The sequence below is a fragment of the Hyla sarda genome, chromosome 5, assembly GCF_029499605.1.
Source record: "Hyla sarda isolate aHylSar1 chromosome 5, aHylSar1.hap1, whole genome shotgun sequence".
NCBI lineage: Eukaryota > Metazoa > Chordata > Amphibia > Anura > Hylidae > Hyla > Hyla sarda.
In genome coordinates this window covers 13662809-13686298 of record NC_079193.1, presented here as the reverse complement: position 1 = coordinate 13686298, position 23490 = coordinate 13662809, and the positions used below count along the sequence as shown (strand labels likewise).

Here is a 23490-nt window from a genome sequence, read left to right as displayed (position 1 = left end):
TATTGCACTCCTTATGGTAAATAAAAAAATCTTTCTAATGTACTTTGTATATAAAAAAAATGAAGTTTTCTATGTTTTATTAGTGTTTAAAAAAAGCTGCCACTAGGTGTCTCCCTTCTTGTCCAGAGCACATTTGCCCCCATCTCTTGCACAGACTTTGGACTCCTGCTGGCCTGGCAGAAGTCCAAAATCAGGAAATTCAGTCTGGAGTGCTGAGGGGGAGCGTGTGCAGCCTTAGCCAATCATAGCTCATCTCACACTTAACTGCTCTGGGCTGTGTGTAGCAGAATGAGGGAGGAAGTTCTCCCCTGTATGGCTTCAGATGATGTCACGCCTGCTGGGGAACGTCCCTTCTCAGTCTGTGAATCTGACTGAGCAGAAAATACAGAGCAATATCAAGGTAGAAACTGACAAATAATAAAAAATAAAGGCAGGGGGTGGTTTATCATGATGGGGGGCAGTGAACTAGGATGATTATAAAATTTAAGTTAATGAGAGGTACTCTTTAAGTATCAATCTGAGATCTCTTCTGAAAAGTTTGGATCAAAATTATTGGTGGAATATTCCCCCCCCCCCCCCCCCCCTCAAAAAAACAAAAAAAACAAAAACATATTGGTCTTCTGAACCTTGTCCATAAATCTATGCAGCAGCCTCTGGGTCGCCCCATAGTGGTGGGCAGGGGTTCGGCCATTACCATATTTATCGGCGTATAACACGCACTTTTTAGGCTAAAATTTTTAGCCTAAAGTCTATGTGCGTGTTATACGCCGATACCGCCCCAGGAAAGGCAGGGGGAGAGAGGCCGTCGCTGCCCGCTTCTCTCCCCCTGCCTTCCCTGGGGTCTAGAGCCCGGCTACCGGCCCTTCTCACCCCCTGGCTATCGGCGCCGCTGCCCGTTCTGTCCCCCTGTACCGGCGCCGATAGCCAGGGGGAGAGAAGGGGCAGCGGCACCCATTGCCGGCGCCGCTGCCCCGTTGCCTCCCCCCATCCCCGGTGGCATAATTACCTGGGTCGGGTCCGCGCTGCTGCAGGCCTCCGGCGTGCGTCCCCTTGACGTCAGTGCGCCGCGCCATGCATAGCAACGACGCAGGGGACGCACGCCGGAGGCCTGCAGCAGCGCGGACCCAGGTAATTATGCCACCGGGGATGGGGGGAGGCAACGGGGCAGCGGCGCCAGCAATGGGTGCCGCTGCCCCTTCTCTCCCCCTGGCTGTCGGCGCCGCTTCTCTCCCCCTGGCTATCGGCGCCTGCAATGGGGCGCCGGTACCGATAGTCAGGGGGACAGAACGGGCAGCGGCGCCGATAGCCAGGGGGAGAGAAGGGCCGGCAGCAGGGCTCTAGACCCCAGGAAAGGCCGGGGGAGAGAAGCGGGCAGTGACGGCCTCTCTCCCCCTGCCTTTCCTGGGGGTGTATCGGGGTATACACGCGCTCACACGCACCCTCATTTTACCATGGAAATTTGGGTAAAAAACTTTTTTTACCCAAATATCCTTGGTAAAATAAGGGTGCGTGTTATAGGCCGGTGCGTGGTATACCCCGATAACTACGGTACGTTGATTTCAAAATACCTTGATTTAGTCCTTTTACCACTACTAAAAGATGTGTCCTCCTTTCTACTTGACAAAAAGTATCAATACGAGAACAGGTTTTTCTTTGTCCTTTTACAATGTGATACTGTTCGTTGTTTTATTTTATTTATTTGTTATTACTCTTATTTATTTTTTATTTATTTGTTGCAACTCTCTTATTTATTTTTAAATGTCTCTTTTTTTATCCCCTTCTTAAAAACTTTATTAGTTGCAGGAAGTATCCAACATTTCAGGCTGTTCCACATTTTTTTTTTTTTTACAAGTGTTACACATAATCCTTTGAGACGTTCCAGACATTATCTGCCAATTGCTGAGCACCATCCAGGTCAGATCGATGATCGGTGTAAATCAGGAGCAGCTGCGCTGGATAAAGGATACATAGATAAATGAACCCAGATTAAAGATACATCTACTGTAATGTAATTATAGGAAACAAGGATATAGATATCAATGTTAGCAGAATGCATCAACCTCCTTGTTCCCCTTCACCCCTGGAGACCAAATTATCTATGAGCCGTTAATGATCATAAGCTTATTGTTAGATTTAGCTTTGGACAATGTATTGAGTCAGTGGTCTCAAACTATGGCCCTCCGGATGTTTTAAAACTTCAACTCTCAGCATTTAAAACATCTGGAGTGGCACAGTTTGAGACCACTGTATTAACTAATTAAGGATGAAGGGCGGCCCCCCACTACCCTTTTATGACATGGGCTCTGGAGTAGGGACCTGTGTCTGATGGAAGACATCACCAATCGTGGTGATGCCAGGCATTAACCCCTTAGACACTGTGATCAAAGTTGATTGCGGCGCTTAAAAAAAAACAACAGTCCCGGCAGCTCAGCAGAGTTGGGTAAAACCTTGATGTCCCGATCAGCTGAGAGGATGGCAGTAGAGCCCTTACCTGCCTCCTCGCCATCCGATTGGTGATCTGATGCCATGGCAGGCTGGAGCAATCGAGCACCAATAACACTGATCAATGCTATGCTATGGCATAGCATTAAGCAGTGTATGCACTTCAAGGATTGCATGTAATAGTTCCCTATGGGGACAAAAAAACAGTGTCAAAAATGTTTAAAAAAATTAAGTTAATAAATGTGAATGAACCCCTTCCCTTATTAAAGTGTGAATCACCCCCAAAAAATAATCATTAACATTTGTGGATTCAAGTAGAGAAAACCGACCTGGTCGCACATCCACAATTTGTATTTTGAAATTCAGTTAGTTTTTGAATTTATGCTGAGAAGCAAGTAGATCAAAATACAAATTGTGGATGTGCAACCATGTCTGTTTTCTCCACTTGAATTCACATTGTGTCTTCTATCCCCTTCTTTTTGTTGTTGTTGTTTTTACTTGGTCTGCACTCTGCCCCACCCCCTCAGCCCAACCCTATATAAATGAGCAGGAAGCTTCTCAGGGCCCTTTCTTTTCTGGTAGCTTCCCAGTCTGACTTGGAGCACATAGTAAGTGAGCTTTTACACCTTGTTCACACTGGTGTGGTGCTGTGTGGCATCCATTGCTACCATGGCACCGTGTCTGTGGGGAGGTGCGGCCCTGGGACTGGTTTGACTGGCATTGGGGCTGCTCTGCCAGTGGGCGTTCCCCCTGTGGGCAGTGGTGTTGCGGCGGTGGTGTTCGCCGCCCAGTGCTACGCCATTATATGCTAGGGACGTAAGGGACCCACTCTAAATAGGTGGCCTTGATGTGGCAAATGGGCTTGTACTTTTTGATCAAATTGTATACTGACATCCTGTTTTTGAATTTATGCTGAGAAGCAAGTAGATCAAAATACAAATTGTGGATGTGCGACCATGTCTGTTTTCTCCACTTAAATTCATAAACATATGTGGTATTACGGCATGCATAAATGTTAGAACTATGAAAATATAATGTTATTTAAACCGCACAGTCAATGGTGTGTAGTTAAAAAAAAAATAACAAAGTGCAATGTTGAGTATTTTTTGTTCACTTTGTAGAAAAAAAAATGTATAAAAAATTTTAAGGGTCAGAAAAGGACAATTCAAAACGTACAAATTTTCGTGCAAAAAGTTATAATTTTTTAACAGAAGTAAAACAAAATCAAACCTATATTAGTTGGGTATCATTTTAATCATATGGACCTACAGAATAAAAATAAGGTTTCATATTTATCGAAAAATGCACTGTGTAAAAACGGAAGCCACCAAAAATTACAAAATGGCAGGTTTATTTTTTTTCGATTTTTTTCCCCACAAATAATTTTATTTTGGTTTCGCCGTAGATTTTGTGGTGAAACGATTGAAGCCATTGTAAAGTAAAAGTGGTAGCACATAAAACAAGCCCTTATATGGGTATATGGGTCTGTAGGGGGAAAGCGTTATGATTTTTAGAAGATGTTGCAACGAAAAAGACCCTTTTAAACAGACGGTGCAAACTTTGAGACATCAAATGGACAGTGGAGCCAGAGGTGGTTCAAAAATACTGGGCAGGACCATTTATTAGGTATAAAAACATGACGCATTTCAGGAGGAGCCCTCCCTTCCTCAGAGCTGATCTGAGGAAGGGAGGGCTCCTGCTGAAACGCGTCATATTTTAAATGTTTTTATACCTAATAAATGGTCCTAATAAACCTAATATATGATCCCTGTCAAGTCTGCTGAAGATATTTTTACCTGGGGATTTGTTATACAATTGGTGATAAAGAGTCAACAGGAATATTCAGATTTTTTTTGTTTCTTTTTGATTGTGTTTATGCATTCCTTTGTGTATAAATCAGTTGTTTACAATATATCAAACCATCAGCTCTGAAAAGTATGAGATCTGCAAAGGCTTCCAGCTACTGATTGCAACTAAGAATACTTCTATTCACTAGGACTTACTGAATAAGATGAAAATTATAAAATAACTTGTCTAAAAATTTTTTTTTTTATCACTAACAGCCTGCAGGGAAAAAAATGAAGAATTGTCAAGGCTAGAAAAGTCAAATGTAACAAGTCATATAAATTATAATTCCCTCTTGCACAGGAAAATATATCAGCCCAGGCAGGTGTTGCAGTCCGGGCACAGTATTAAGTGACATCACCGGGGCACTTCAACCTAAGACAAGGAGGGACCGGAGAAGTAAGTATGAGTTTTTATTTTATCTTCCCTCCCAGTCTTTTCCCAACTGAAAATGTTTGGACAAGCCCAGAAAAAAAAAAACATTGTAAAGAATTCTCCACAGCAGGCTCTGTAACAGTTTCCTAACAGTCGGCTTTGTAACAGTCTTATAACAGCAGAGTCTGTAATATTCCCCTTGCATTGTGCACTGAAACAGTCTCTTAACAGCAGGCTCTGTAACAGTATTCTAACAGCAGGCTCTGTAACAGTATTATACAGTGGGGCAAAATAAGTATTTCGTCAGCCACCAATTGTGCAAGTTTTCCCACTTAAAAACATGAGAGGCTGTAATTTTCATCATAGGTTATAACCTCAACTATGAGAGACAGAATGAAAAAAAAATCCATAAAATCACATTGTCTGATTATTAAAAATGTATTTGCATTCATTATTTATTATGGTGGAAAATAAGTATTTGGTCACCTACAAACAAGCAAGATTTCTGGCTCTCACAGACCTGTAACTTCTTCTTTAAGAGTCTCCTCTGTCCTCCACTCGTTACCTGTATTAATGGCTCCTGTTTGAACTTATCAGTATAAAAGACTCCTGTCCACAACCTCAAACAGTCACACTCCAAACTCCACTATGGCCAAGACCAAAGAGCTGTCAAAGGACACCAGAAACAAAATTGTAGACCTGCACCAGGCTGGGAAGACTGAATCTGCAATAGGCAAGCAGCTGTGAAGAAATCAACTGTGGGAGCAATTATTAGAAAATGAAAGACATACAAGGCCACTGATAATCTCCCTCGATCTGGGGCTCCATGCAAGATCTCACCCCGTGGTGTCAAAATGATCACAAGAACAGTGAGCAAAAATCCCAGAATCACATAGGGGGACCTAATGAATGACCTGCAGACAGCTGGGACCAAAGTAACAAAGGCTACCATCAGTAACACACTACGCCGCCAGGGACTCAAATCATGCAGTGCCCAACGTGTCCCCCTGCTTAAGCCAGTACATGTCTGGGTCCGTCTGAAGTTTGCTAGAGAGCATTTGGATGATCCAGAAGAGGATTGGGAGAATGTCATTGTCATGACCGACCGGGGGGATGGGGAGAGTGAGCCTTAAACTGACCCTAAAACATCTCTCCCTGCCTACTTGCCCACGCACCCTAAACAGTGAGTCCACAACTGGGAGCCGGTCCCTTCCTGCACTAAAGTGCAGTGGCGTAAAAACAAATAATAAACAGTCGGTCACAGGCCAGAAACAGAAAACTACTAGACAATACAAATACTAACAATGCAGAATATAACTCACAAACAGAACAGAATATAGTGAATTAATAAACAGTTCACAAAACCGGATATAAGATAAATGGCGGACATGATAAAAATGAACAAGACTAAGAATGATATGATTATACAGCAGAATCCAGGAGATAGTGGAAGAACTGAGAGCCAAAACTCTAAAACTGAACGGGTAAAATAGAACACTGTTCACATACAGGTACAAGTACAAAAGACAAAAATCAGATCAACCCAACAGGATATAAATATAAGACACTGTTCACACTGGGAAACAGAACATACACCTCCCACCACCTCCCTTATAAAAATGATACAAGAACACCAAACTCTACAACGAAGAGGAACACTGGTCAGGATACTAGACAGGATATTTCTCAAGATACAAGACTAGAACTGGATAAGTCTGAATAGACTCCAGAAAACCAAACAAGATATAAATATACAGGGCACAGGTAACAAGCAAGACTCAGACACAATGTGAACACCGACAAAAGCTGAACAGACATAATTCTAAAACCGACAAATGCACCACACAGATTAAAAACTACAATGAACAAGACTATTTAACCATGGCTAAAACTCAGATAATATCACAAAATAAATACAAGGTGCAAGCTCAAGCAGACATGGAAGTGTATTGCACACACAGACATGGTGGCATTAAACTAAATAAGCAGCACCAGAATGCAGGATTACTCAGGCTAAATTACTCCACCGGGGATCTCATTCTCTCAGAGCATTAACTATTCCCTATCCAGGTGGAATAGCAAACTGCTCTGAACAAACTAGTGTGTGAATACACACCTAAACAGAAAAATGCAAAAACAAAGAAACGGACATTACAGTCATAGGGTCAGATGAATCCAAAGTAGAACTTTTTGGTAAAAACTCAACTCGTTGTGTTTGGAGGAGAAAGAATGCTGAGTTGCATTCAAAAAACATCATACCTACTTTGAAGCATGGGGGTGGAAACGTCATGCTTTGGGGCTGTTTTTCAGCAAAGGGATCAGGACGACTGATCCGTGTAAAGGAAAGAACGAATGGGGCCATGTATCCTGAGATTTTGAGTGAAAACCTCCTTCCATCAGGGCAGTGAAGATTACACGTGGCTCGGTCTTTCAATATGACAATGATCCCACCTGAGCAATGAAGGAGTGGTTTCGTAAGAAGCATTTCAAGGTCCTGGACTGGCCTAGCCAGTCTCCAGATCTCAACCCCATAGAAAACCTTTGGAGGGAGTTTAAAGTCTGTGTTGCCCAGCGACAGCCCCCAAAACATCACTGTTCTAGAGGAGATCTGCATGGAGGAATGGGCCAAAATACCAACAACAGTGTGTGAAAACCTTGTGGAGACTTACAGAAAACGTTTGACCTCTGTCATTGCCAACAAAGGGGATATAACAAAGTATTAAGATGAACTTTTGTTATTGACCAAATACTTATTTTCTACCAACATTTGCAAATAAATCCTTTAAAATTCAGACAATGTGATTTTATGGATTTTTTCTCACTCTGTCTCTCATAGTTGAGGTTATAACCTATGATGAAAATTACAGCCTCTCATCTTTATAAGAGGCAAAACTTGCACAATTGGTGGCTGACTAAATACTTTTTTTTCCCCCCACTATACATACCATATGTTGTTATGATTGTTCTATAATTCATCCCACTTATGTGTTATTTTACCATTTTATTACATCCGTTTCAATTTATTTTTGAATTGGTGGTTAAAAAAAAAACTGAATATTTTTTAATCTCTCGGTTTTAATAACTTTAATTTGCTTATATTTACTGTATGACTGTTTACAGATTCTAAAGAAAATTAAACCTCCAAATGCTGTATTTTCGACGGAAATGTAATTTTATTTGGAGGGAAATGGCTTTAGCAGACCTATATTTTTCCAGCAGAAGAAAAAAAAAAACATTTGCTCAACATACTTAAAGGGGCAGTGTGGATTTCTAGGCTTTAGGAAACATTTCTACTGCTTGTAGGGCTTCAGAGTAATTGCATATTTGTTGTGGTATTATGACATTGTCCTGAGTAATTTTCTCCATGTGTGGATCCATCATCAAATTTTTTCTTGAGTCATTTTCCCCCATGTGATGTTCCGTTGTTACACTACACATTTTTTGGCGAAAGAAAAAATGTTTTTATTTAACCCTTTGGGCTTCGTCCATCCTGACCTGGTCCTTGATGAATCGCCTATAATTGGGTAATTTTTTTTCTTCTTTTAGCTAGTTAGATGACCCATATGACAGAGCCTGCACACTTTGAAATATAGGGTGTACAGCAGGAAGTTAATCACAGGTGTAGCTTCATTCTCCAGGGCCCCAGATGAAAACCTGGAGCAGCCTGCTATATATCATCTGCTCAGCTCCTCCTGCTCTATAACATGTTACATGTTACCTGCAGATTGTACTGTATTGTATATATCATCTACTCAGCTCCTCCTGCTCTATAACATGTTACATGTTACCTGCAGATTGTACTGTATTGTATATATCATCTGCTCAGCTCCTTCTGCTCTATAACATGATACCTGCAGATTGTACTGTATTGTATCTATCATCTGCTCAGCTCCTCCTGCTCTATAATGTTACCTACATATTGTACTGTATTTTATATATCATCTGCTCAGCTCCTCCTGTTCTATAAGATGATACCTGCAGATTGTACTGTATTGAATATATCATCTGTTCAGCTCCGTCTGCTCTATAACATGTTACCTGCAGATTGTACTGTATTGTATATCATCTGCTCAGCTCCTCCTGTTCTATAACATGTTACCTGCTGATTGTACTGTATTGTATATTTCATTGGCACAGCTCCTCTTGCTCTATAACATGATACCTGCAGATTGTACTGTATTGTATATATCATCTGCTCAGCTCCTCCTGCTCCATAACATGATACCTGCAGATTGTACTGTATTGTATATATCATCTGCTCAGCTCCTCCTGTTCTATAACATGATACCTGCAGATTGTACTGTATTGTATAGAGTATTTATAGACCTTAGTTAGTGACTACAAATAATTAGAATGATCCTTTTGGTTGGTCTCATCTTTGGTTCTTCCCCTATTTTATTTATTTTTATTTATTTTTTGCCATTTTTGGGGGGGAAATTGTTTGCAAAAGAAAAAAAATAGAAATAGAATTTTCATCTCATTAAAACTCTTTCTATACGTCTCAATGATTGACTTAGATGATCTTGTCCCTAAGACAAGTAAGAAACAGGTATGGGTGCCATGGAAGCTACGCTGACTTTACAATAGCAATGTGTTCATTCAGAAGCTGAAACTATGTTGGCTTCAAACTAAGCCTAGGATGTCCTTTTAGTATCAGAGGTGTTTCCAAGTACATGCTGCTACTTCCAGTTAACCTTCAGGACCTGAATAATAGGATATGGTCATGGGAGGTTTCCGTGTTCATCATGAGCTAGAACTTTCAGATCCATGGTCAGTGTGGCCAACCGGAAGACATCTAGCTGTTTGTGACTTAGACCAGATTCCATCATTTGTGCTATTTACTAAGTCAATATATTAAGTTTCATGTGTTGGTAAAGTACCCATACGGGCATTCTAGTAGAATACAATTATGGCCTTTCTTTATGGTAGACCATCAATGTGTCATCTGTGGGGTCCAAAATAGCTGCAATACTTTACACTGCCACACGTTTGGTCAAGCGGCCGTGTCGGAATGAACAATGTAATGGGCAGCAACACTCACTTGTGTGGCACGGTCCCTTGGTTCCGCTGACCGGTTTGGTTTGATGGGTTGGACCACCACTGATCACACAGCAGAATACTAGGAAATCCAAAAATGCATCACCTTCTCAGCATTAATTGGGTTCTTCTCTCACACAAACATTGAGGGAAAGTCTGCAGCTGCATCTCCCTCCTTCCTTCCTCTCATTCGTTTATTAAGTGTATTACATTTGACTGTTTTTTTGTTTTGTTTTTTGTTTCCTAATGTTTTATGTCTTCTTTTTTTGACAATGGTAAAACAAGCCATCTAGATCTAGGCTTTCTCAAAGGCTGTCTGGGAATGATGGGGGTTGTGGTTTATCACCAGGGAGCCTTCAACTGCTACAAAAACTACAACCCCCATCATTCCCAGACAGCCAAAGGCTGGAAATAATGGGGTTGTGGTTTATCACCAGGAACCCTTCAACTGTTGCTAAACTACAACCTCATCATTCCCAGACAGCCAAATGCTTTCTGGGAATGATGGAGGTTGTAGTTTATCAACAACGAGCCTCCAGCTGTTGCTTAAATTGGTATTCTGCCCCTAAGATGTCTCATCTTGGGGGATCATGGTCACCACGCCCCCTCCATATGGAGGGGGCATGACAGCTGTTATCGCTCGTAATGTGGCACAGAGAGGAGTTCACTCTGTGCATGCAGGTTACAGGGTGATGGGCCGGAGATCAGAGGGGGTTCCCCTGCGATCAGACATCTTATTCCCTATCCAAAGGATAAGATGTCTAGGGGTAGAGTACCCCTTTTAACTACTATCCCCAACATTCTCAGACAACATTGGCCTTTTTATTTGATAGAACAGTGGCCCATTGGAAATAACACTTGGTTACCTTTACAGTATAGACCATTCAGTGAGTTGTACCTTCATTCCTAACATAGCCCTCTTGGAGTGAAGTCATCGTTTCCTGGCCTCGGTATATCACGACTCTGAGAATTTCCTGAACTTGCAAATTTCATCCTGTATGTGGAGAGGTTGCATTTTCTTTCAGTGTCAGATGCTAAAGACATGCCCTGAAATTGCTTGTCAACCTGTCCCTGTCAATCTGAGGTTAAACGTACGGAGGCCGGAGTTCTCACAAAAAGTGCCTGCGGAATAGTATACGAAAGTTACGACAGCTATCAATAGCAACCACAGACAGCTTCACATTCTGCCCATACTCTACAGCAGATCTCTATGTCTTATGTTTTTCATTATTTCAAATATTTTTTTTATGTACTATAAAATTTTATTGCCAAGTATTTTTTTTTATTTAATAAAAAAAAAAAAATGGAACAGTTAAATTAAAAAAATGATGTATATTTGGAGGCCCTGTCTTTTAATCCAATCATTTGGGGCTCCAGATATGAATTTTTTTTCTTATGTTCACATACATATAAATCTTGAAACAAATCAAGATTTTTTTCACTACTTAAAAAAAAAATGGATGCCTCTTTTCTATCATTTATATTTTTAGAGGCCATCTTCCTAATTCCAACCATTTTGGACCCCAGTTATGATTTATCTATTAATTTTTTTCATATGTATGATATTAATCTTCAAACAGATCAAGATTTTTCAAAAAAAAATTTAAATTGATGCCACTTCTCAATTTTTAAAATTAAACAGTTAAATAAAAACATCTACATATTTAATTTCCCTTATTCTAACCACTTATGTTTTTTTATGTTTATATGCGTAATATAAATTTCAAAACAGATCAAAATGTTTCTCTATTTCTTTTTAGATTGAGGCCCCTTTCTTAATTTTTATACTTAAACATATATATAAAAAGGTATATATTTTGAGGCCCTGCCCCTTTCTCCAACCATTTTGGGTTCTAGTTATGATTTTTTTTAATGTTTATATACATCCTATAATTTTTTTTTAAATATATTGTTTTTAACACTTGTTTGTGCCTTTTCTCAACTTTTTTTTAAAGTTCCATTATTGTTCCTTTTGTAATATATATTTTTTCAAATTAGAAGAAGATACAACTATATTTTTGAGTATCCATCTTAGTTTTGCCATATTGTGGGTGCCATGGAATTGAAGGACCCCTTGATAGTGTTGATTTACCCTACAAGTACAATTTCTTGCCATGCTTTTATAGTTTAAAAGGTGGCCCTGGGCAACCTAGTTAATCCTTTCGAAGCCTGGAATTTATATTGCTTATATGTGAAAATTTTAGATTTTTGCATGATATTTTATAAATAAAAAATGTAACCAAATAAAAAAATGTACCCATCTTAGTAAACATAATCACAAAATGCACATTACTGCGCTCTATCCCAGTACTGAAATATTGTAACCGGTCCCACTGTGATGAGTATTTTGTATTACCGGTAAACAGAGAAACGGGAAACATCATACAGATGACATAAGAAGGTAAAAAATAAAGTAGAAAAGCATGCGACATAGACATGCACAGGCAAAATGATAGAAAAGAGGGAGCAAAAAAAAAAAAAGAAAAGAAATTGATACACCAAGGCCGAAAGGTTGTCATAAAAATTTTAAGTCAGTAGTAGTAAGAGGAAATGACCGACAAAATTTACCACAAACAGCTGAGAAAAACTTCTGGTTAAGATATTATTGACTCCCATATTCCTCGGTATACCGAATGTTCATGTAAAATAGATCTACTGTACGTCCATCTGCTAATGTGTTCAATCGTCTCTATGTATCTTTAAGTCTACACTTCCTTTTAGTCTGTACAGTTGCTGGTTTTGGATCCAAAAATATTTCTGAAACGTATATATATATATATATATATATATATATTATTTTTTATTTTATTTTTTTTTATAGACCTTAACTCAACATTTTTTTTAAACAATTTGAACGTTAGACAATTTAAAAAAAAAAATCTAAATCTTTATTTATAATTTTTTTAAAACTAAATAAAAAAAAAATTTAAATTTGAGAAATAGAAGAAAGCTGTTAGTGATTTCCCAAGGAAAATGTGAATGAATCATAGTTTCTGACAAAATATTATACAGTTTCTTCGGAGAAGCAGCCCCTGACAAGGAGACCACGTGTGTGGCTTGTTCATTTACATGCTCGTCGATGATTTATGTAGTATTAGTCGCAACAATATTTATGTTGCAGTATCTTTTGTTAAAAAAAAATATATAAATATAACTCAGCTTTAGAGATTTCCTGTCAAAATCAGTAATGCTTTTAGCTTGTGCCAGAAAAAACTCTCTCAAGGTTTCCAGCATTCAGTGACACTTAATATAACATGTTTTGTAGACAAAAGAAGATGACATCGACCGCATCGCGCCGACGAAAACTTAAAACAACAGCTACTCCTAAAGTAATTGTTCCATCCGTCCACAAAGGCGAGTTCAATATTTAAAGGAACACTACTACCCGCCCCAAAACATATTTTATAACTATTATAATACAAGACAATAGTTTATTACCTTATGGGTTTAGTTTTGATTTAAAGGTTTTCTAAATATTATTGTTTTTGAAAGTTGGGAAATTTTTTGTTTCCTTGCGAAGGTGTCAAAATAATTGCAGCAGGTGATTTCGAAGGATGCAGACTATAGCGTGATGGAGGCACTAATGTTTTCCCATGTGATCCCAAAAAGTTAACAATCATTTTATATGTAATATATATTTTTGAAAACAATACAAAAAATAGTAAAAATTTTGGTTAACCGTTTTAAATCGGGTGTATTCTGCCCCAGTACTTAGCTATTTCTCATCACTAGACTGCATGAAGTGCATTAAGTTTGTTGTCGAAGCGTGCATGAAAAGTATGAGGGTATGTTCCCACAATGGGGGGTCATATTCAAATCTCTTCATGTCAAAAATTTCGCGTTTTGCGCCCAAATTTTGTTGCGAAAAAGGTTTTATCGGATATTAGTGTCAACCTTCGATCATTTTTACTCTTAATATCGGATAGAAACTTTTTCGGGCCAAAATTTAGCAACAAAAACGTTTCCATCAGATATTCAGGACTAATCACACCGGTTTTGCACAAGTGGGTGTGGTTATGTAAATTTCATGTTTTACATTTCCAAAGGTTTAACAGTCCATTTTACATAAAAAATTTCACACCAGCTCTTTGCTAGTGTAGAAATCACAGAAATTACTGTAGTTTTTGTTTTTCTTTTGTTCTTTCCTTCCTTTAGTTTTTTTTGGGGGGAGGAAACTAGTGTTATTTAATCAATTATTGAAAAACAAATAATTATTATTGGAAAATGTTAATAAAAAAAATAAAAATAAAAAGCCTTTTTTCATGGTCACTGCACCTGCAGTCACATTTAACCTCTGGTCATGTTTGTTTATACAGTTATCGCTTGTATGAACACTAGTAGTCATGAAATATTATGTAAGATGCTTCCGCCGAATTTTCTGTGATTCAAAATATGGCAAAAAAAAGATGGTGCCAAAAAAAAAAAATTGCCAGTCAAAATCGGAAATTTTGGCACGAAAAAAAACAAAAGTGGCACGAAAATGAACTCTCACGTATTTTGATATTGTTAATGCAGCACAAGATATCTCTGCAAATGTAAGGGGAAAAAAGGTGCGATTAAAGGGGTATTCCAGGCAAAACCTTTTTTTATATATATCAATTGGCTCCGGAAAGTTAAACAGATTTGTAAATTACTTCTATTAAAAAATCTTAATCCTTCCAATAGTTATTAGCTTCTGAAGTTTTCTGTCTAACTGCTCAAGGATGATGTCACGTCCCGGGAGCTGTGCGTGATGGGAAAATATCCCCATAGGAACTGCACAGCTCCCGGGACGTGAGTCATCAGAGAGCAGTTAGACAGAAAACAACAACTCAACTTCAGAAGCTAATAACTATTGGAAGGATTAAGATTTTTTAATAGAAGTAATTTACAAATCTATTTAACTTTCCGGAGCCAGTTGATATATAAAAAAAAGTTTTGGCCTGGAATACCCCTTTAATATCGCTGGAATAGAAATAAGGCTGCGTTCACACGGCCGTCTAGACACGTCCCGTTCTCCCGTCAAAAATAAAAACTGACAATAACGGATGCAAACAGATGTTATCCGTTTGGATACGTTATTGTTCAGTTAATAAACTAAAAAAAAAAAATTTTTTTTTGTTCTGAGCATGCTCAGAAGTAAAAACGGAACAGAAAACGGATTGAAAAAACGTATGCAAACAGATGACATTAAAGACTCATCCATTTTCCATAGACTTCAATGTTAAATTGACTTTATCTTTTTTTTCTTCTGACGCGAGAAAAAATACTTCATGTGCCATTTTTTCTGCCGTCAAAAAAACGGGAATGAGTGCAGATGGGTACAAACAGATGTAAATGGATTGTAAAAAAAAAATCCTATTGACATGAATGGGATTTTTTAAAACTGTTTTTAATCAATTTACAGCCTGCAAGAACGGAACCGGAACGGGGGGGCTAAAAAAAAAAAAACGGGACACACGGCCGTGTGAACGCACCCTTACAGGAGTTTTTGAATATCTCCCCCAATGTTATTTTGGTCACATCTGTAGCTGTAAAAAAATAAAATAAAATTATATATATATATATATATATATATATATATATATATATATATGTATGTGAAACTCAGTATTTCAACGACCGTTCATCACTGACAGATGCTTTTTTTTTATAGATACATTGTGGGAGATATTAAAAAACGACAGCAATTTTTGTTCTAACGATGTTAATTACATCTTTTTTATGTGGCTATGTAAATTTCATGTTTTACATGAGATTTTCAAATGGATGAAGAGTCCATTTTACATCAAAAACTTCACACCAGATTTTTGCTAAGATAGAATTCCCAGAAATGGTTGTATTTTTTTTTTGCTTTTAGTTTTTTTTTCCCTTTAGTTTATCGGGAAAAGGTGGAACTTAATCAAAATAAATAATTATTATTGGAAAATGTTGTAAAAAACAAAAATCCTTTTTTTTTTTTTTTTTTTTTTTTTTCATGGTCACTGCACCTGAACTCACATTTAAGCCCTAGAAATGTTTTATTTATACAGATATCGCTTGTCTGGGCACTAGTAATCATGGAATATTATGTGAGAAGCTTTTGCCAGAATTTTCAAGGGATGTAAAATTTGGTGCCAAAATCAGTAACTTTTTAACCTACAGAAAAAAAAAGTTGATATCGCTGGAACAGAAATTACAGTTGACTGACAACAATGTATCAGACGGATTGAGAAATCTGATGCATCCAAAGACTGCCTAGAGCAACTGGCAACAACACAGCCGAATTTCCAAGCAGAATCCGGCGGACGAATTCCACTCAGAAATTCCGTTGCAGTGGAGGCCCATTCGCTTCATTGGAATTCTGCTGCACTGTGGACATGGTGGAATTTCTGCCGCAGGAGTTTTAATTCCTGCCTCCACAGAAAGAGTTGACATGTCAATTGTTTTTGCGAAATCTGCTTTAAAAAATGCATTCCTGCCTATAGAGATGACGTATTTCTGAGTGTTCCTAGCTCTGGAATATTCTGCCGGTGGCCACTGTCTGTAGAATGACTGCCTGGAGAATTTCCAGCCGGACACAGCTTTATTCGGCTTAAAGAGTACCTCTCATGATATTGTTAAATGTTATAATCCTCCGTCCCATCATGATAAACCACCCCCCTGCCTTTATTTTTATTATTTTTTCGTTTTCTACCTTGATATTGCTCTGTATTTTCTGCTCAGTCAGATTCACAGACTGGGAAGGGGCGTTCCTCAGCAGGTGTGACATCATCTAAAGCTATACAGGGGAGAACTTCCTCCCTCACTCTGCTATACACAGCCCAGAGCAGTTCAGTGTGAGATGAGCTATGATTGGCTAATGCTGCACACACACCCCTCAGCACTCCAGACTGCATTTCCAGATTTTGGACTTCTGCCCGGACAGCATGAGTCCAAAGTCTGTGTAAGAGATGGGCAGAAATGTGCTCTGGACAAGTAGGGAGACACCTAGTGGCAGCTTTAATAAAAAATAGAAAACCTTTTTTTTATTAAACAATGTGCATTAGAAAGATTTTTTTATTTACCATAAGGTGTATAATAGGAAAAATTAGTTTTAATTATAGCGCCCATTTGAATTGTGCCAGAATTAATGTCAAATTGTGGTGCATTATTTGGCAATCCTCAAGACATGCTAAAGCCATTCCCCATTTTTGTCAGCGCATTGCGGGGAATGGCCGTGGCTACTTTACAGGAGCTGTGTGGTTGCTGGGGAGACGCGTGACATCCCCTGACGTCACGTGGAGGTGCCGACAGCGCAGGAGGATGTCACCCTTCTGTGCGGCGCTGAACGGGACTCCGGGAACGGGACTTTGGGAGCAGTACCCGAACAGGCCGGGTAATGTAAAAAATTAAGTCTATGGGAGGGATGTTATTTATTAGCCCAGGGGCATTGGAGGGGGAAGGGTGGGGGGAGAGAAATAAAGGCGCAAGGGCATTAAGATGGAGGGGGAGAGAGGGATAATGGCAAAAGGGGATCAGACGGAGGGGGAATTATGGCACAGGGGGATTAAGATGGAGGGGGAATAATGGCACAAGGGGATCAGAGTGAGGGGGGAGTAATGGCACAAGGGAATAAAGATAGAGGGGGGAATAATGGCAAAAGGGATTAAGATAGAGGGGGGAATAATGGCAAAAGAGGAACAAAGGGAGGGGGGAGTAATGGCACAAGGGGATTAAGTATCGCATTAGTATAAAGGTAAGCACATGCCTTTTGTCCGCGGGTTCCCCTCATGCATAAGTTCCGCACAAATTAACACGAGAGGGGCACCTGCTGACATACTTTCAGCCTTTGGGGGTACAGTCACCAAAAAGGTTGAGAACCACTGAAATAAAAGTTGACACCAAAATCCATTACAGATCGACATGTGGTTTGGATTTTAAATCCACATCCTTTCATGGCACAGATTTTTTTTAAATTGTGTTGATTTTTGTCTCAGACATATATCAACCAATCACAGCTCAGCGTTCGTATCTACAAATTGGACACAGACAATTCTTGCTGTTCTACCATGTATTTTAGGAGCCATAATTCTTTTATTTTTCCATCTACGGACCCAAATGGTAGTTTGTTGTGCGACCAGTTGTACTTTGTAATGACACCAATTCTTTTACTGATTGCGGTGATGCCCCACATTAACCCCTTATACTCTGTGATCATGGTTGATCACCGTGTCTAAGGTGAAATTAAAACCATTCCCGACAGCTCAGCTTCGGGCTGATAGGGACCGCCGTGATTTCACCAAACAGCTGAGAGGATGGCATAGCATTAAACAGTGTGGCATAGCATTGAACACTATATGCAATCAGAAGATTGCATGTAATAGTCCCCTATGGGGACTAAAAAATGGTGTAAAAAAGTTTTTTTAAAAGTTAATAAATGTAAATTAACCCCTTCCATACTAAAAGTTTAAATCACCCCCTTTCCCAAATTCCGTATAAAAAAAAAACATATGAGGTATCGTCACGTGCGTAAATGTCCGAACTATAAAAATATTATGTTAATGAAACCACAAGGTCAATGGCGTATATGTAAAAATATTCCAAAGTCCAAAATTGCGTATTTGTATACCCTAAAAAAATGCATTAAAAGCAATCAAAAAGTCCCATCCAAACAAAAATGGTACCTATAAAAACTATAGACCACAGCGCAAAAAATTACCAGAAGGCAGACCATATACAAAATTACCAGAACCGGCCTTGAAGCAGGTTAGTGGAGAACCGTCCGCCATCTTGACTCACTGGAACATCTTGATCGCGCTGCAGGTGGTCCAATGAGTCTATGTAAGCTCCTGTAATACTTCAGATGCTGTGATCAGTATCGGTAACTGCATCTGAAGGGTTAATAGCAAGCATCAGAATAATCTATGATGTGGTGAGGTCTGGCTGCTGATACCAAGTACCAGGCAGACAGGGCATACAGGTAGGCTTAAATGGGTTATTCAGGATTTGAAAAACATAGCAACTTTATTCCAGAAAATGCACCAATCTTGTCCTCAGGTTGTGTGTCGTGTTGCAGCTAAGTTCCGTTAAACTAAATAGAGCCAAGTTGTAATACCACATACAACCTGAGGACAGGGGTGGAGCTGTTTCTGAAAGAAAGCTGCTATATTTATGTAATCATGGATAACAGCTTGAAGGGAGGAAATAAATAGGGGGGTCAGTAACTAGGATTAAAAATGTACATAAGCAGCCATGTCCTCCGTGTATAGAGTCCTGCTTTTCCTTAGTGCACAGAGCCCTGCTTACTCTCAGTATACAGAGTCCTGCTTGTTCTCAGTGCACAGAGCCCTGCCTGATGGTCCTCTGTGTACAGAGCCCTGCTTGTCTTCGGTGTACAGAGCCCTGCTTGTCCTCAGTGCACAGAGCCCTGCTTGTCCTCCAGTGTACAGAGCCCTGCTTGTCCTCAGTGTACAGAGTCCCGCTTGTCCTCAGTGTACAGAGCCCCGCTTGTCCTCAGTGTACAGAGCCCTGCTTGTCCTCAGTGTACAGAGCCCTGCTTCTCCTCAGTGTACAGGGTCCTACTTGTCCTCAGTGTACAGAGCCCTGCTTGTCCTCAGTGTACAGAGCCCTGCTTGTCCTCAGTGTACAGAGCCCTGCTGGTCCTCAGTGTACAGAGCCCTGCTTGTCCTCGGTGTACAGAGCCCTGCTTGTCCTCGGTGCACAGAGCCCTGCTTGTCCTCGGTGTACAGAGCCCTGCTTGTCCTCGGTGTACAGAGCCCTGCTTGTCTTCCGTGTACAGAGCCCTGCTTGTCCTCGGTATACAGAGCCCTACTTGTCTTCGGTGTACAGAGCCCTGCTTGTCCTCGGTGTACAGAGCCCTGCTTGTCCTCGGTGTACAGAGCCCTGCTTGTCCTCCGTGTACAGAGCCCTACTTGTCTTCGGTGTACAGAGCCCTGCTTATCCTCAGTATACAGAGTCCTGCTTGTCCTTGCCATAGGTTCATGAATTTGTTTTCTGTTTTTTTTTCCTAAGGTAATTTAAAAAATGCCACAAAAACTGCATCATGTAGGAGAAAAATGAGCAGGCATTGTTTTCAATGGGATTCTGCTGCACAGTGCACACAGCGGAATTTTCCCGACGGAAACATCTGCCACCGAAATTCTGATTCTGGCCTCGGCGAAAACAATCGACATGCTAAATTTTCTGGGCAGACATAGGCTACATTCACATGGCGGAAATTTTGGTATTTTGCTCAGAGTCTGTTCTGCAAAGCTTGCTGCAGATTTTTGTACTTTTGCAGAATTTGAGCGTAATTTTCGGCCAAAGTTCTGTGCACTCAAAACAGAATTCTTCCAAAATTCAAAACCCCTTTAACTTCAATGGGATTCCGCCCGGAATTCTGAAGAATTTTGCTGGGACAGTATAATCCCCACCAATTCAAATTGCAGAAAATTTTGCATAATTTCCCAGCAGAATTTTCCAGCAGAATTCTGCATAGAAATTCTGCTGCGTGAACATAAAGAATTATTTCTAGAATATTTCCATTTATAAAGTTTTCAAATACATTTTGTTACATTCTAAAAATTATAGATTTTTGCGGATTTATTTTTAACTAGGCATTAAAAGTTATTTTAGGCAGCGTCAGGAAAATTTGGGAATTTTCCGATTTATGGAAAATCTTTCTTTTTTTGTTCTGAGCAGATACCAATCCCCTCATTTCACGATGATGTTTCACACCTGTCAGTTCTTCCATATTTCATTCCTTTGGAATCTGAAACCCAATAGCCCTTTTGAATTTTTTTTTATTTTTTATATTTTTTTTCACCGCAGGATATCTGGAATATTAGTCAACATCATAGAGTCTGCTGAGTCTGGGTTTTCTCTGGAGGTGGAGCGCGCGGCTGCTCTGTACAACAATGCATAACTATAAAACTATATTATAATGCTACATGTGTGGGGAAAACGCACCGGGGTCATCTGAAACAACGTAATTTATTTATTTTATTTTTTTTATTCATTGTGCTACATTTATACTTAAATTAGAGGGGAAAAAAGTTTACAAAAAACTTGTAACACAAATAACTTGGAACAATGTTTACATTTGGACAGTAAGTGCCAACCAGTGTTCCCCCAGCTGTTGCAAAACTAAAACTTCCAGCATGCTCGGACAGCCAACGGCTGTCCGGGCATTCTGGGAGTTATAGTTTTGCAACAGCAGGAGGCACTCTGGTTGGGAAACACTGCATTAGAGTAAAAGAGGAAATGATGGTCTTTGTGGCCTTTTTAAGGCTCAAAAACATTAAATTTTTTTGGCAATTTTTTTTTGTCTTTGGAATGTTATTTGAGCAGTAAAGCAACCTTATGGTTCAAAAAGTGTCCCAAAAACATTTATGTATGAGCCTAGACTTATACAAGGGATGTTGTTAGTGATGGATATCAGATTTTAATTTTAAAAAATTGTTTAACTGTCTTTTTTATGTTATTTTTATTTATTTATTTATTTATTTTTATTTTATTTATGTGTTTATTTATGTATTTATTTATTTTCATTTTACTTTATTAAAAGTACTTTTTTTATTATTATTATTATTATTATTATTATTATTTTAAGGTATATAAAAAACAAATTTTTTGTGGCTTTTTGCTGGAAAAAAATCATTTTACTAACTTTTTATTTGATTTAATTTTTATTTTATTTATTAATTTTTATTTTATTTATTTATGTGTTTATTTATGTATGTATTTATTTATTTTCATTTTCTTTTTTTTATTTATTAATTAATTAATTTATTTTAAATTTTAGGGTAAAAAAACACACACACTTTTTATGGCTTTATTCTGTGAAATAAAACAAACAAGTTTTGTTTGGCTTTTTATGGCGCAAAAAAAAAAAAAAAAACACTAAAAACTGTCCCCTCTTTTTTCTCCTCCATGATGAAGTTTTTGTGGCTTTTTTTTTGTATTAAAAAAATACTGTGTATTAGAAAACACAATTTTTTTTTCTTTGGCGTTTCATCCCTTGTCATTTTTCCTCATTGCAAGTCATGTGATTCTTTCTCAAGGATTTCTATTGAAGAATTGGAGGGGGAGTGACAGTAATAATGCAAACATGCATGCACCCATGGCATTTTGTTTTTTTATCCACCTATAGAGAAGTCTATAGGAGGAAAAACCCCCCAATTTTTTATTTTATTTTTTAAATGCCATACCCAGAGCATGCTTAAAAAAAAAAAAAAAAAAAACTGCGTCTGAGCCTAAACAGGTCACTAAAGGGTATAATAACCCCCCCCCCCCCCCCCCAAAAAAAAAAAATGCCATGTGGTGTTTTATATTTCCCAATTGACTCTCAGCTAACATTTGGCTCCTGCGTTTTATGCCCAAAAAAAACACCATGTGGCAAGGTTTTTGAGGGGATTTTTTGGGTGTCAGACATTGGCCCTGATTTACTAAGTGTTGTGTAGTTTTCTTTTGTGGGTTTTTAATTCCCTACAATTTTTTTCCCTACATTTTGCTTTTTTTACACATGTTCTGATCTGTGGGGTTTTCCTCAGCTCAAATCCACCACATTTTCTGTGGAAACCTTAGTAAATATGTTGTTTTTTTTTGTGAAAATGTAGGGGACACGCCCCTTTTTGGTGGCCCCACTGGAGTACACCTTTTAAAGGGTACGCCGGTGGATAACTTTTTTTTTTTAATCAGTTGGTGCCAGAAAGTTAAACAGATTTGTAAATTACTTCTATTAAAAAAATCTTAATCCTTCCAGTACTTATTAGCTGCTGAATACTACAGAGGAAACTCTCTTCTTTTTGGAACACAGAGCTCTCTGCTGACATCACAATCACAGTGCTCTCTGCTGACATCTCTGTCCATTTTTAAGAACTGTCCAGAGTAGGAGAAAATCCCCATAGCAAACATATGCTGCTCTGAACAGTTCCTAAAATGGACAGAGATGTCAGCAGAGAGCACTGTGCTCGTGATGTCAGCAGAGAGCTCTGTGTTCCAAAAAGAAAATAATTTCCTCATTAGTATTCGGCAGCTAATAAGTACTGGAAGGATTAAGATTTTTAAATAGAAGTAATTTACAAATCTGTTTAACTTTCTGGCACCTGTTGATTAAAAAAAAAAAAAAAAAAAAAGTTTTCCACCGCAGTACCCCTTTAAATTTGGGTGCCAAATGTGCTCTTTGAACCATGGAGATTTTATTTAAGAAATAACAAATTTTTTCACTAAATTTTAGAAAAACTTGTAAGCATTGATTTGGACACTGAGGCTGCCAGCCATAGCGACAATATTCTACATACCAGAGAAAAGAAAAGGATGATGTGGATTATGTTAGTATTACAACAAATAAAGTTGTGCAATAGATATTGAATGAATCACAGATTAAATTAAAAAGTACTACCATGAAAGTAAACTGCATTTTAAAAATACATTTATTTAAAATCTCAACACATTTAACCCCTTAAGGACCAGGGGTTTTCTGTTTTTGCACTTTCTTTTTTTCCTACTATCCTTTAAAAAATAAAATTTTGCACCTAAAAATCCATATGATGGCTTATTTTTTGTGCCAACAATTCTACTTTGTAATGACATCTGTCATTTTACCCACAAATCTACGGCGAAACGGAAAAAAAAAATCATTGTGACACAAAATTGAAAAAAAAAAATAAAACACCATTTTGTAAATTTTGGGAGCTTCTGTTTCTACACAGTACATTTTCCGGTAAAAATGACACCTTATCATTATTCTGTAGGTCCATACGGTTAAAATGATACCCTACTTATATAGGTTTGATTTTGTCGCACTTCTGGAAAAAATCATAACTACATGCAGGAAAATGTATACGTTTA

General features: G+C 38.6%; 2 long non-coding RNA genes across 7 annotated transcripts in view; one reads left to right on the top strand and one right to left on the bottom strand.

Annotated features, from left to right (window-relative positions):
• The window catches only part of LOC130272900 (uncharacterized), a 49537-nt gene extending 28848 nt beyond the window's left edge, over positions 1–20689 (top strand). The window contains exons 4-5 of one of the 5 annotated variants that reach the window (XR_008843776.1): positions 4591–4686; positions 20470–20689. This is a non-coding gene — a long non-coding RNA (uncharacterized LOC130272900). The other 4 variants (XR_008843778.1, XR_008843779.1, XR_008843775.1 and 1 more) reach the window with 4 other exon arrangements.
• On the bottom strand, positions 1783–18485 carry LOC130272901 (uncharacterized). Of its 2 annotated transcripts, none has more exons than XR_008843780.1 (3): positions 18386–18485; positions 10598–10821; positions 1783–1952 (listed from the first exon to the last, which is right to left on the bottom strand). It is a non-coding gene; the product is annotated as an uncharacterized LOC130272901 (long non-coding RNA). The 2 variants fall into 2 exon arrangements; XR_008843781.1 differs by having other exon boundaries at positions 1783–1947.
• Positions 20690–23490: the final 2801 nt, after the last annotated feature.